At 42.9% G+C, this 13,914-nt stretch overlaps 1 protein-coding gene across 9 annotated transcripts in view; it reads right to left on the reverse strand.

The window, feature by feature from the left end:
* tfeb (transcription factor EB) overlaps positions 1 to 13,914 on the reverse strand; it is a 101,555-nt gene that overhangs the window by 40,389 nt on the left and 47,252 nt on the right. The window contains exon 1 of one of the 9 annotated variants that reach the window (XM_069941866.1): positions 11,311 to 11,330. The exons of the other annotated variants lie outside the window; for them this stretch is intronic. The gene's annotated coding sequence lies outside the window, so the exon portion shown is untranslated. Of the gene's footprint in view, positions 1 to 11,310; positions 11,331 to 13,914 lie in introns of those variants that run through there. 9 annotated transcript variants of the gene reach the window in all.

The following is a 13,914-nucleotide window of genomic DNA, read 5'->3' on the forward strand; positions in this document are numbered from 1 at the left end:
CAAGGCTACTGGCTACCATTATGTCATTACTACATATTCTACAGGATCTGTATCAAGAGTGGCTGTTTCACAATGTGGTACAGTTGTTCGAGAGCAGTGGTTTTCAATCTGCCTCCTAAAGTCACATTCCACCTGAAGCAATCCCTATGCCATAAGTGCTCTGTGATTAGTAAGGGATTGCTTCAAGTGGAATGTGAGTGGAAAGAAAAAGGTTTGAAAACCAGTTTTATTCACACCTAATTAACTCATTATGTGCATGGTTTCATAACTCCAAAGGAAATGGGCAATGACAATTTTTCTCAAGCAAAATATTTCAGTAACAATTGGGTCTAGAGCAGTGGTTGTCAACCTTCCCTTCCCACTCACATACCACCTTAAGTAATCCCTTACTAATCACAGAGCATTTGTACTATAGGGATTACTTAAGGTGGAATGTGAGTTTAGGGGGGCAGTTTGAAAATCACTGCAGCATTGGATCAGAGGTCAATCCACAGGACCATAAGAGTGGCAGAGAGGATCACTGGGGTCTACCTACCCCCATTGATGTGATCCACTGGGATTGTTGTCTGAAGAGAGCACACAAAATCTTTGGAACCTCTTCTATCATGTACACAGAATCTTTCATTGGGAATGATACAGGAGTGTCAGCACCAGAACCACCAGGCTGAGGAACAGTTTCTTCCCACGGGCAGTGAGAATGGTGAACAACTTAACGAACTGCTCCCACTAACCCTCCGACACGCTACTATTTATTTAACAATATTTATTTATTTTTATATATGTATAATTGCTCTGCATATGTATTACATATCTCTATGTATGTTATATCTGGTTGTGTGTTTGCATGTTTTTGCACCAAGGACTGGAGAACTTTGTTTCGTCGGGTTGTACTTGGCCAACTGGATGAGAAATAAACTTGAACTTGATTTGTGCAGATGATAGCCATATTGCAGGGCTATGGAAAGACAGCTGATTGATGGGATTAGATCCTTTGTAACAGACACATAAACAACAGTGCAAATGGCAGACACCAATCCTAAACTTTCTGGGATTTTGGTTGACATGCTGTAGATTGCAGGAAGTCACATTATGGAGCCAAGTGATGGTTACTACACCACTAACCAGAAGCTGCAATATCAACAAATAAGATTTACACACAAATGAAAAACAAATCAACAACATGGAAATTAGAAGCAGGAGAGATGTTTTTGTCCCCCAAACCTGTTCTGCTGTTCATTTCCAAGTTTATACCTCAATGTCATATCCCAATATTGTTTGATTTTTCTAACATCTGGCAGACATATCAATCTTAATTTTGGATAGAATCAATGACTGGAAGACCACAGCCTGCCAAACAGGGAAGTCCAAAGATTCAATGCCATTCGGGTGAGGAAATGTCTCCTTATTTTGGTTCCAAATGACCTACTTCTTACTTTGAAACTATAACCCTTTGTTTCAGCCAGAGGAAACCTCTTCCCATTCCCTACCCTATTCAGTTTTCAAAAAAAAATTGTTCAATGAGGTCATCTCTCATTTTTCTGAACTCTATTGAATCCCTCCTTACATTGGCAGAACTGAATCTCAGGAATCAGACAGGGATTAATCACTCTGGAACCATCTTGAACTCTTGAAACATCTTTATACCAGTACTCATATCCAGATAAGTGTGAGGTGATGTTGTTTTGAAGGTCAAACCAGAAGACTGAGTACAGGGTTAATGGTCAGATACTTAACAGTGTGGAGGAACAGAGAGACTTTGGGATCCAAATCTATACATCTCTCAAAGTTGCCATGCAGGTTGATAGGAGAGTTAAGAAGGCTTTTGGTATGCTGGGCTTCATTAATTGAGGGATTGAATTCAGGAGTCATGAGGTAATGTTGCAGGTTTACAAATGTCTGCTGAGACCACACTTACAGTATTGTGTTCAGTTCTGATCACCTCATTATAGGAAAGATGTGGAAGCTATGGAAAGGATGCACAGGAGCTTTACCAGGATGTTGCCTGGATTAGAAAATAAAGCAAGATTACTAAAATTAAGACTTTTCTCTTTGGAGCATAGAAGGATAAAGGTGGACAGTCAGGGCAGTAATAGTAAACACCAGTGAATATTTGTACAAAATGAAGGGAGGAAAGTTTAGGGGATAAATCAGGGGCAAGTTTTTTTTTAAACAGAGATTTGTGGGCTCCTGGAATGCCTTGGCGGGGGTGGTGGTTGACGCTGAAATATTAGGGGGATTTAAGACATTCTTAGACAGACACATGGATGAAAGAAAAATAGAGGATTACAATATAGGAGGGTTTTTTTTTGGTAGGAATATATAGATTGGCACAACATCGAGGGTCAAAAGACCTGCACTGTGCTGCAGTGTTCCATGATCTATATGCTCTTGCAATGAAGACCAACAAACCATTTGTATTCCAAACTAATTACTGTGTCCACAATTTTCCATAAGAAATTGTCTAATATATCAACCTGAATAATATTAAATTCCATCTTTAATTCAGTTAAAGGATATTAAAAGTAACAGCTAAACGTGCAATGAAAACTTTGCAACCTCTCTCAACTCTTTGCTTAGAATAAGCTTTAACAATTCAACACATTGAATGAGACAGCTGTAGTGCCATTGCATTAAAACCATGGCGCAGCACAATGACCCCAAGATCAGTGTGGTGAAGAGAAAGGCAAAACAGAGTGCCAGCAACCCGGGTTCAAATCTGCTGCTCCCTATAACAAATTTGTACTTTCTCCCAGTGACCACGTAGATTTTTTCCGGGTGCACGGGCTTCCTCCAAAATTCCAAAGACGTACATGGTTAGTAGGTTCATTGGTCACATTGGTGCAATTGGACTGTGCAGGCTACACTGATAATATAAATATTAGTATTAAATATAACCTCCCAAGCACACACAGAGGGAGACAGGACAAGGTGAGAAGAAATGTTATAAACCCATGCTCTAGCGTTCAAATCATTATACAGGAAGAGATAGGCAGAATCAACTTTAAGCTCATCTACAAAGATCCCACTGTTGAAATTCCTACTGCCTTTGTCCATTGCTCAGCAAGGAAACAGAAAATCAGCCTTCACTCAAAAAAAGACATTCCAGATACAGGATGTACAGGGTGAGAACAAGGGCATTTAAGGCTGGGGATTGGGATCTTTACAAGAAGGTCATCTCTGAAGCAAAGTGGCAATTCCGGAGAAAGCTAGAGACAGATACATACCAGCCATGGTAGGGCATTGCAGACTACAAAACGAAGGGGAGCACTAAAGATGGCTGCGATCCCCCATTACCCAATGAGCTGAACACCTCTTATGCCTGCTTTGAGAAGAAGAACCAATCAGTGCCTACTAGAATCCCTGAAAAGGCTGAGGACCCTTTGATATCTGTCTCTGATGGCGATGTCATAACATCATTCAAGAGGGTGAACCCTCACAAGGTGTCAGCCCCTGATGACATACCTGACAGGGTACTGAAAATCTGCTCCAACCAAATAGCCAGAGTGTTCACAGACATTTTTATCCTCTTATTGCTGCAGTCAGGGGTTCCCACCTGTTTCAAAGGGTATCAATCAACCCTGTACCCAGAAGAGTAGAGTGAATTCCTCAAAGACTACAGCCCAGTAGCACCAACTTCTATTGTGATGAAAGGCTTTGAGAGGCTGGTCATGGCCAGAATTAACATGTATTTATGCAAAGATCTTCACCCATTGCAATTCACCCATCCTCACAATCGCTTCACAACAGATGCAATATCACTGGCTCTCCACTCAGCTCTGGATTACCACGAAAAGAGCAATTCATACATAAGGCTGCTCTTCGTCGACTACAGCTTGGCCTTCAAAACTATTATTCCTTCAGTGCTGGTCAAGAAGCCACAAACTCTAGGCCCCTCTGCAACTGGATCCTTGACTTTCTCATCGAAAGACCACATTCAGCAAGAATTGGAAACAATGTCTCCTCCTCACGGATTATCAACACAGGCGCACCCCAAGGATATGTGCTTAGCCTACTGCTCTACTCATTATACACCCATGAATGTGTGGCCAGGCACAATTCCAATGCTATCTAGAAGTTTGCCAATGTCACCACAGTTGTCGGCAGAATCACAAATGCAATGAGGAAGCGAATAAGGAGGGAGACAGATCAGCTCGTTGAATGGTGTAATGACAACAACCTTGATCCCAATGTTAGCAAAACTAAGAAATTGTTTGTGGACTTCAGGAGGAAGTCCTCATCGAGGGCTCAGTATTGGAGAGGGTTAAGAACTTCAAATTCCTGGGTGTCAACATCTCCAGGGATCTATCCTGGAGCCTGCATGTTGATGCAATCACAAAGAAGGCTCGCCAGCGGCTATACTTTGTGTAGTGAATGAGGAAATTAGGGTTTGTCACTGAAGACCCTTGTAAACTTCTACAGGTGGACCGTGGAGTGCATTCTGGCTAGTTACATCACAGCCTGGTATGGAGGCGCCAACTCTTAGGACAAGAATAAACTCCAGAGGGTTATGAACTTGGCCTGCGACATCACAGGCACCAAACTTCAATGAATCAAAGACATCTACAAGAGGGGGTGTCTTAAAAAAACAGCCTCTATCCTCAAAGCCCCTCACCATCCAGGCCATGCCCTTTTCACTTTGCTACCAATGGGGAAAAGGGACAGGAGCCTGAAGACGAGCACTCAGCGGCACAGGGACAGCTTCTTCCCCGCTGCCATCAGATTCCTGAATAATCAATGAGCCAAAGACTCGGCCTTATTTTTCGTGCACTCTTCTTATTTTTAAATTTATAGTCATTTTGTAAGATGGTTCATAATATGAATATTTGCTCTATGATGCTGGAATTCTGATTCTGGATGATCTCTCAGATACAAGTTCATCTTTTACTATGATTGTCAGTATTTTTGCATACAGCACCCGAGGGATACAGCAGATATGTAAGGTTTAAATGAATCTTAAAGTGGCAGATGTGAGTGGGTGGTCAATGTGTGCGACGTGGCCTGATTCAGTGTAGTTAAAGGATTATCACACAGGGGAAATGTGAAGTAAACCACAGGCTATATTTTTCTATAGCACATCATCTTCTTCCGCTTTTCGATTTTGAAACTGACTGCATTCTGAGGCAAAACCACAAAAATTATTGCACAAGGTTGAAAGGCAAGGTAAACAATTTAGCAAAATGTTCATTTTTTAAACTGCCTCACGCACCGCTGTGTTACACCTCTCACTCCCACGCCACTCTGTTACACTCCTCACTCCCACGCCGCTCTGTTACACTCCTCACTCCCACACCGCTGTGTTACTCCCTCTCACTCCCATGCCACTCCATTACACTCCTCACTCCAATGCCGCACTGTTACCCCCTCTCACTCTCACATCGCTGTGTTACTATTACACAGCCAATGTGATGTTGCTGGAGAATTGAGAGAATTAGCATGAAGCCAGAATTTCTAAAGGAAAGTGAAACTCAACATGGACTGTGAATGGTTTACAATATTAACCAGTATGTTTCCCATAATTCCAATAGAGGCCATTCAGCCTATCAAGTCTCTGCAAGCCCTAAGCATTCCATTCAATTCCTTTACCCCACTTATTTCTCCCATTCACTATCCTTTGATTTTCCTTGCAGCCACTCTGGGAGGCCATTTATAGTAAAGAACCTACCAATAAGTTTGGGTTGTGAGAGGATATCATAGGAATCCCACGCAGTCTTGCAGGAAGATTGTGTGCACTCCACATATGCATCGTTAGAGGTAGTAATCAAAATGTGGTGGCTGGAACAATGCAGACACAGCACCAATGCATATGGGCTGGGATGGGTTATTATTGATTCAGTGTAATCGTGGCAAGTGAGCCAGGAGTGGATCTCATTGACAGGTTGGGTTCTGAGATCATGGATCGTTGAAGAGCTGTATACCACAGAGTGAGGTCATTCATCTCATCTTGCCTTGTGTCAGCGTTTCAAAATCACCCACTTTGCTCTTTCGCAATATTCAGCTGATCTTTCATTTGCAAATTCTTTTCCAATGCTCTTTGAAAGCTACTATTGAGGTGAAATGTTACATGCATGGAACGTTTCAAAGTTCAAGGTTTCTTTATTGCCATGTTCATAAATACACAAAATGTTTACTTTTGTTTAGTTGTCAAGGCACACAAAGAGGCCCCACTAGTCTGGCACCCCGACCAATAAGGGAGAGAGAAGCAATGGAGAGTTCCCTCAAAGACACTGAGTGGCTGTGGATCTCATCAGCACCTCCAAGACCTTCGTCTCCTGTGCACCTGTGACCTCTGTAACTGCACGGCCTCCTCTCTGTTCCAGTGATAAACCTAAGCTCCAGGCATCCAAGTCACCCTCCTGCACCCGCTTCCAAACCCCCAAAATGATTAGGAAGTTGATGACGTCTGAGGCCCTTCAGTAACCTCGCTCACCATCAGCACCCTTAGGAATTGTAGTCTCGATACCCAGTTTGCAGGATTCGGTCTCTAGCAGCCTGAGATCAGGTGTCAATTCTTCGGCCCCTCGCTGCTCCACCATTGTGGTCCCCCCTTCCCTCTAGAGTCAGCTTTCTGGCCTCTCCTTCTCAAAGGGGTAGTGTTCTCCCGTTCTGGTGCCCTGCACTGGTCCACTGCTCTCGCAGAGCCCACAACCTTGGTGGTCTGAGCTGTCAAGGATGGGAGCCACTATCTTGGACACTGTGGATTCTCCAATGTTTTAAAAAAAAACCCACCAGCCCCATTCTACAGGCGGCTTAAACTTGCGCGGGCCTATTGCAGTAACAACTGGCAACAGGACTTTGCGAAGAAGTGGTTTGGAACAAACACAGGCAAATAGGAGTACAGGTGTTTCTCAACTTACAAAGGGGTTCCGTTCGGCAAACCAATCGTCAGTCAAAAAAATTAAAAAGATTACCGCACCGACCAGTTTTTTATAATTAAATCTTGAACACCTTTATTCCACACAGAAAAAAACAACCATTAGCATACACAGCTGAAAGCACACTGGGTATGAAGAATGTTTGAAGCATTGAACTAAAATTAATTGCTGGAAGGTGAGGTCAGTGGGGATGTTAAAGTAACAGGGTCATCAATTTTACTCTCATATCGGCATTCGCAAGCACGGGAACAGATTGAAAGTATGGATTCGAACCATCGTAACTTTGAAAAATCGTAAGTCAGGCCATCATAAGTAGGGGAGCACCTGTGGTATAAGACCATAAGACATAGGACCAGTAATAGGTCATTCAGCCCATCAAATCTGCTGCACCATTCAATCATGAGTTGATTCATTTTCCCACTCAGCCCCATTGCCCGTCCTTCTCACCATAACCTTTGATTCCCTGGCTAATCAAGAACCTATCATCTCAGTCTTAAATATACCTGATAACCTGTCCTGCACAAATACCTATGGCGACAATTTCCACAGATTTACCACCCACTAGCTTTAAAAAATTCCTACGCATCTCTGTTCTAAGCGGACACCCTTCAATCCTGAAGTTGAATCTCCTTATCTTTGACACTCCCACCATGGGAAACAACCTTTCTACATTGACTCTGTCCATGCCTTTAATCATTCAAAATGTTTCAATGAGATCCCCTCATTTAATTTTCAAGCATTCGGCCCACGAGACCATGCCACCCAATTTAGCCTAAATACACAAAATATGTTTACTTTTGTTTGGTTGTCAAGGCACACAAAGAGGCCCACTAGTCTGGCACCCCGACCAATAAGGGAGAGAAAAGCAATGGAGAGTTCCCTCAAAGACACTTAGTGGCTGTGGATCTCATCAGCACCTCCAATACCTCCGCCTCCTGTGCACCTGTGACCTCTGTAACTGCACGGCCTCCTCTCTGTTCCAGTGATAAACCTAAGCTCCAGGCATCCAAGTCACCCTCCTACATCCCTGTGGTAGGAAACCTAGTGAACTCTCCAACATCAGCACAGTATTCCAATTGAGATTTTACCAGTGTCTTATTAAGTCTCCACAACAGATCCCTGCACTTTTGTTCTATCCCTGTTGAAATGAATGTCAGCATTGCATTTGCCTTCATCACCACCATCTCAAATGCAAGTTTACCTTCAGGTCCTCCTGCACGAGGACTATCCTCCAGGCCCCTTTGCATCTGGGTATGTTCAATTTTCTCCCCATTTAAAAAATAGTCTTCCCATTTTATTTTCTACCAAAGTGCGTGACCATACACTTTCCAACATTATAACTCATTTGCCACTTCTCTGCCCATTCTCCTAATTGGCCTAAGGCCTTCTGCAGCTTCAGTGTTTCCTCGACACTACTTACTTCTCGCCCACCTTTGTATCATCTGCAGATTTGGCCACAAAGCCATTCATTCCATAATTCAAATCATTCATAAACAACATAAAAAGAAATGGCCCCAATATCAACACCTGTGGAAAGGACTAGCAACTGGCAGCCAATCTGAATATGATCTTTGTATTCCAATTCTCTGCTTTGTGCCAATCAACAATGTGTCCTGTTGTACCATGGGCACTTATCTTAAGTAGCCTCATGTGCGGCACCTTGTCAAATGCCTTTGAAAATCCAAATACACAACATCCACTACATCTTGCTTATCCAGCCTGCTTGTCACTTCATCATAGAAACCCAATGGGTTTGTCAAGCAAGATTTTCCCTGAAGGAAGCCATGCAGGCTTTGGCCTATCCTGTCATGTGCATCCAAGTACCCATAACCTCATCCTTGACAATCGACTCCAACGTTTTTGCAACTGCTGACGTCAGGTTAATAGGTCCGTCATTTCCTTTCTGCTGCCTCCCTCCCTTCTTGAATAGTGGGTGACATTTGCGATTTAGCATGGGTAGACAACTGACTCAGTAGGACAAGTTGGATGGAAGGGCCTGTTTCCATCCTGTAGCACTCTCTGGGTTGATTAACACATTTTTGACAAACTGCATAGAAACCGAGTGCAAGCTCAGGACCGGGACAAATCAAGGAACATTTATTTGATCAGATGAGACAGGATAACATCCAAGGCAGCTAAACAAATGCTCTTCATTTTCCACTCTTTGACTAAGGTTTTACCATCCTTCCCAAACAATTTCTTGATCCACCAACAAGGAATTTAATTTTTAATTTAGACATACAACACGGTAACAGGCCATTTCATCCCAGAAGTCCGTGCCACCCATTTAACTACGATTCAAATAGTGGGATAAAACCAGAGCTCCCGGGGAAATCCCATGCAGAAAGTGGGAGAACATACAATCTCCTGACAGACAGTGCAGGATTCAACCTAATTCCCAATCGTAGGCACTGTAAAGGTGTTGTGCTAACTGCTTCACCAGCCGTGCTGCCCTGCATTTGATACAGTACCTGAGAGGCACCCTGTATGCTTTTATCTGGAAGCAATTGCTTTTGTAGCTGGCTGTCAATTCTGCACTGCTAACAAGAAATCAAGTGAAGTTTGCAAATGAAATTACACCGCTTAAGTTTAAACATCATTAGATTTCAGTACAGAGACAAGACAGATGCCAATTAGGACATCATTAATCTTGAAATCTGAGGAAGAGCAGTGCAGAGCAACAGAGGAGGCAATGAATGTGATAGAAGGCATGGTGGAGAAAGAAGGTGCAAGAAAAAACATCACAGGAATCAGAAGTTCAGAAGTGAGAAGTAAAGAAAGAAATAATTGCTCATTCAAATCAACTCTGTTTAATACGAAGATGGTGTGCAAGGTAAATAAAATTAGGACAGGCCCAGTATCAATTTAATGAAGTTATTCCTCATGCATACTGATTCTAACAGATATTTAGATCCAACTTTTTGCAACAGAACTGAGGTTCTTCCTTGTAAATTAAAAACACGTTCCAACTGGGGAACATTGCCCAGAAAAGGGTCCAGAATCAGTTCTGGATCTTCCACTTATAGACCATTCTGCTAATGGAAATGGTTTCTCCTTATTTATTCCATTAAAGCCATCATCAAAAACATTGTCACCCAAATGGCGGCATGCCAGCTCAGCTCATCTCAGCTGTTAGAGCTCTTGTTTCAGAGTCAGGGCAGACAGTCAATACCCAATACTTGATCCGGCTCACATTCCATTGTTAATCAAGGGAATTCTGCTTTGTGCACAACACTGACCCCCAAATTAGACTTTAAACATTTCATCTCTAATCTTTAAATTTCTGAAGTTGTATTCTAGTTCACGTCATTGCAGTTGGGATTTATTACCTTGAGGGTGAGAGAGATTTAAAGGGGAATTGTATGTTACGCCATATACAAGATGCCAAGGTGCACCACTTGCAAAATAACCTCTCTTCTTGCATCTGCCTAAGGCACAATTTTATTCACTCAGAGGGTCGCCCATGTGTGGGACAAGCTGTCAGAAGAAACTGTAAAAGTGGGGACAATAATGACATTCAAGAGACACTTGGACAGAGACAATGATAGGAAGGGGTTAGAAGAATACAGACTGAATGCAGACAAATGGGACGCCTTGAATGCCAACTTAATGGGCTAAATGGCTCGCACCATTCTAGATCCTTTTCTAGGTGAGTAGTTCTGTACTACAATAGAGCATTCAGAGCTCTCAATTGGCACCAACAGAGAAAGAGTTCCTAGTTGGTGAACTAATGACCAAAAGACGTTAACTGCAATTAATTTGTTAAAGCATACAAACAGAAGAAGTTTCAAACACTCAAAGGGTAAGGAAGTATCCATGGAAAAACAAAGTCAATATTTCAAAGTCTGCACACTTGGTCAGAACTGAGGCTTTCGGATTGGAAATGTGAATTCTGATTCTCTTTCCACAGATGCTGCCTGATTCACTAAATGTTTCCAGCATGTTGTGCTTTCATATCAGAGTAGTATCTGTAGTTTTTTTTTCAATTAGTTGTATCATTTGTAGTTATTGGGGTAACACTGTTATCCATGAGTTAAAAGGTCAAGTCCCACTCATGAGATGTGTGGCCACGATTAGCACAGTGGTGAAGGCAATGCTATTACAGCGCCAGCGATCGGGACTGGGGTTCAAATCCCATGCTGTCTGTAAGGAGTTTGTATGTTCTTCCCATGTCTGCATGGGTTTTCCCTGGGTGCTCCGGTTTCCTCCCACAGTTCAAAACTTCCACCCCGCATGCCCACAGCAACCAAATACACACATGACCAATTAACACATTAACCCTGTACATCTTCCTCAGACTTCAATTTCAGGTTCAACTCACTGTCAGAAGCAGGGTGTATTTCTAAGCAAGGAAGTCTACAGTAAATTAAAAGCACAATGTTGGAGAAAATCAGTAGGTCAAACAGTGTACTATATATAGAAAATATCGATACATTACCAGCATTTCAGGCCTGAGCCCTTCATCAAGGTATGAAGGCACCAAGTGTGCAGTGAATGTTGTCTAATCTTGGAGAGTGTTTCTCAAGCTTCAGTTTCATGTTTGCCTCCACGCGAGAACCAGTGGCGGCAGCTACAATGGGAAGTGTATCAGGAACTTGGATGGTGTTCTCTGAGTCCTGTTATCTGAATTGGCTTGGTGCTGGAGGCAAGATTTATGTTTGTTTTTAAGGAAATACAGGTGAGGACTTCACTTTGCTTCTGGTGTGCTTTCCAGCTTATTTCTGCTCTAAATTCTAAGTTCAAGTTTATTGTCACATGCAACAGATGCAGGAATACAAGTTATTTTGAGCTAGGCATCTCATGCATGATATAACATACAAGTGCTCCAAGATCAGAAAGTACATCTTCCCTGGGAATGAACACATGTTTAATTTTTTTTTAATTTAGACATACAGCACAGTAACAGGCTCTTTCGGCTCACAAGACCGTGCCACCCAATTGCACCCAATTGACGTACAAACTTCCCCCTCCCCCAGTACGTTTTGAAAGGTGGGAGAAAATCAGAGCACTGGGAAGAAACTCATGCAGACACAGAGAGAACTTGAAAACTCCTTACAGACAGTGTGGTTTCAAACCTGAGTTGTGGCACCGTTAGAGCATTGCATTAGGCGTTATTGAGGGGTTACCTTCCCAAGTGTCTGCATTGTTACTGTTAAGCAATGATGTACACCCCCAAAGGATGAGAGGTGTGGTGGAAATGTGGGGTGTGGACAAAGATGGCTAAGGCATATACTCTCTTTTTCCAGAGCAGATGAAAAATCTACCTTGGTGCCAGTCTCCATGATCAGTACTCTGCAAATGCCACAGTGTCAAGTCAGCTTTGGAAGAAATTACAAATTACAGTGTCCAAATCAGGTTCACATTGACCATGCTGAGTTGGGGTTTTAGGTCACTTCCAAAAATAAATCCCTGTCTGTTCTCCTGCAGAACCACTTGAAGAACAGAACTATTTATCCTAGGACACTGGCACTGAAGCTGGTCAGTGGAAGCTTATAAAGCACCACAAACATTCAGAGATTGTGAAAGATGCCAAAGAAATGCCAAGTTCTTTCTTGCATTTGAGCAATGGTCTAATGTTCAAGTTGCATGGCAAAAGCAGAAGGCCTTTTTAATTTGAGCTTCTTGTTCAGTTCAAGCTGGAAGCTGGAAACAATGAACATATTTCTTTGTTGTTAAACCAGGAAGTCTGCAGATCCTGTGATGGCTGTGCAATGCACAAAGTGCTGGAGAAACTCAACAGATCACATAGTGTCTCTAGGAAGCAAAGGGGCATAACCATCGCTTCAGGCCTGAGTCCTCGAAATTGACGAAGGGCTCAGGCCAGAAACCTCGGTTATAGCCGTTTGCTTCCTACGGACTCAATGACTGTACCATATTCTTTGGCTTGGCTTCGCGGACGAAGATTTATGGAGGGGGTAAAAAGTCCACGTCAGCTGCAGGCTCGTTTGTGGCTGACAAGTCCGATGCGGGACAGGCAGACACGATTGCAGCGGTTGCAGGGGAAAATTGGTTGGTTGGGGTTGGGTGTTGGGTTTTTCCTCCTTTGCCTTTTGTCAGTGAGGTGGGCTCTGCGGTCTTCTTCAAAGGAGGTTGTTGCCCGCCAAACTGTGAGGCGCCAAGATGCACGGTTTGAGGCGTTATCAGCCCACTGGCGGTGGTCAATGTGGCAGGCACCAAGAGATTTCTTTAGGCAGTCCTTGTACCTTTTCTTTGGTGCACCTCTGTCACGGTGGCCAGTGGAGAGCTCGCCATATAACACGATCTTGGGAAGGCGATGGTCCTCCATTCTGGAGACGTGACCCATCCAGCGCAGCTGAAGATCCAGCTGCGCTGGATGGGTCACGTGTACCATGTTAAATAATCCCTTACTAACCACAGAGTACCTATGACATATGAGGCCATAGATGCTCTGTGGTTAGTAAGGGATTACTTAAGGTGGTATGTGAATAGAAAGGAAAAGGTTGAGAACTACTGCTATGGATACTGAGTTTCTCCAGGTCTCCTGTGTATTGCAATGAAAATATATCAGTGGCTTCAAATTCCCATCATTCCATTCCCACTCCAAAAAGAGGGAACAATTAAAAGTGATTTTCTTTAGGACGAAGGAAGTAGAATATCAATACTATTGAATCAATGTACGTTTAAAGGGGGAAAGACCAGCGATCTAGCTTGGAACCCATCTACATTTAAATTAAAGGTCGGAGAACAAAAAGGCCACTCGATCCCTTAAATCTCCTCCTCCATTTAATAACATCAAGGCTGATCCCATTGTCATCTCAACTCTGCATTCCAGTACTTTTTGAGGAAGGGACTTTGAACCTTACAAAGAAAACAATGTTGCCTTATCATTGTCTTAAATGTGGATCCCTTTATTTTTACACAGTGCCTCCCAGTTCTAGATACCCACACAAGAAATATTCCTCTCACATCTGTCATGTCAAGACTTCTCAGGACCTTACATGCTTGAATCAAGCCTCCTCTCACTTTTATAAACACCAGTGGTCAAAAGCCAAGCCAATCAGAAGACAAGATGTCCCATTCC

Source organism: Narcine bancroftii, chromosome 5 (assembly GCF_036971445.1).
Source record: "Narcine bancroftii isolate sNarBan1 chromosome 5, sNarBan1.hap1, whole genome shotgun sequence".
Lineage (NCBI taxonomy): Eukaryota > Metazoa > Chordata > Chondrichthyes > Torpediniformes > Narcinidae > Narcine > Narcine bancroftii.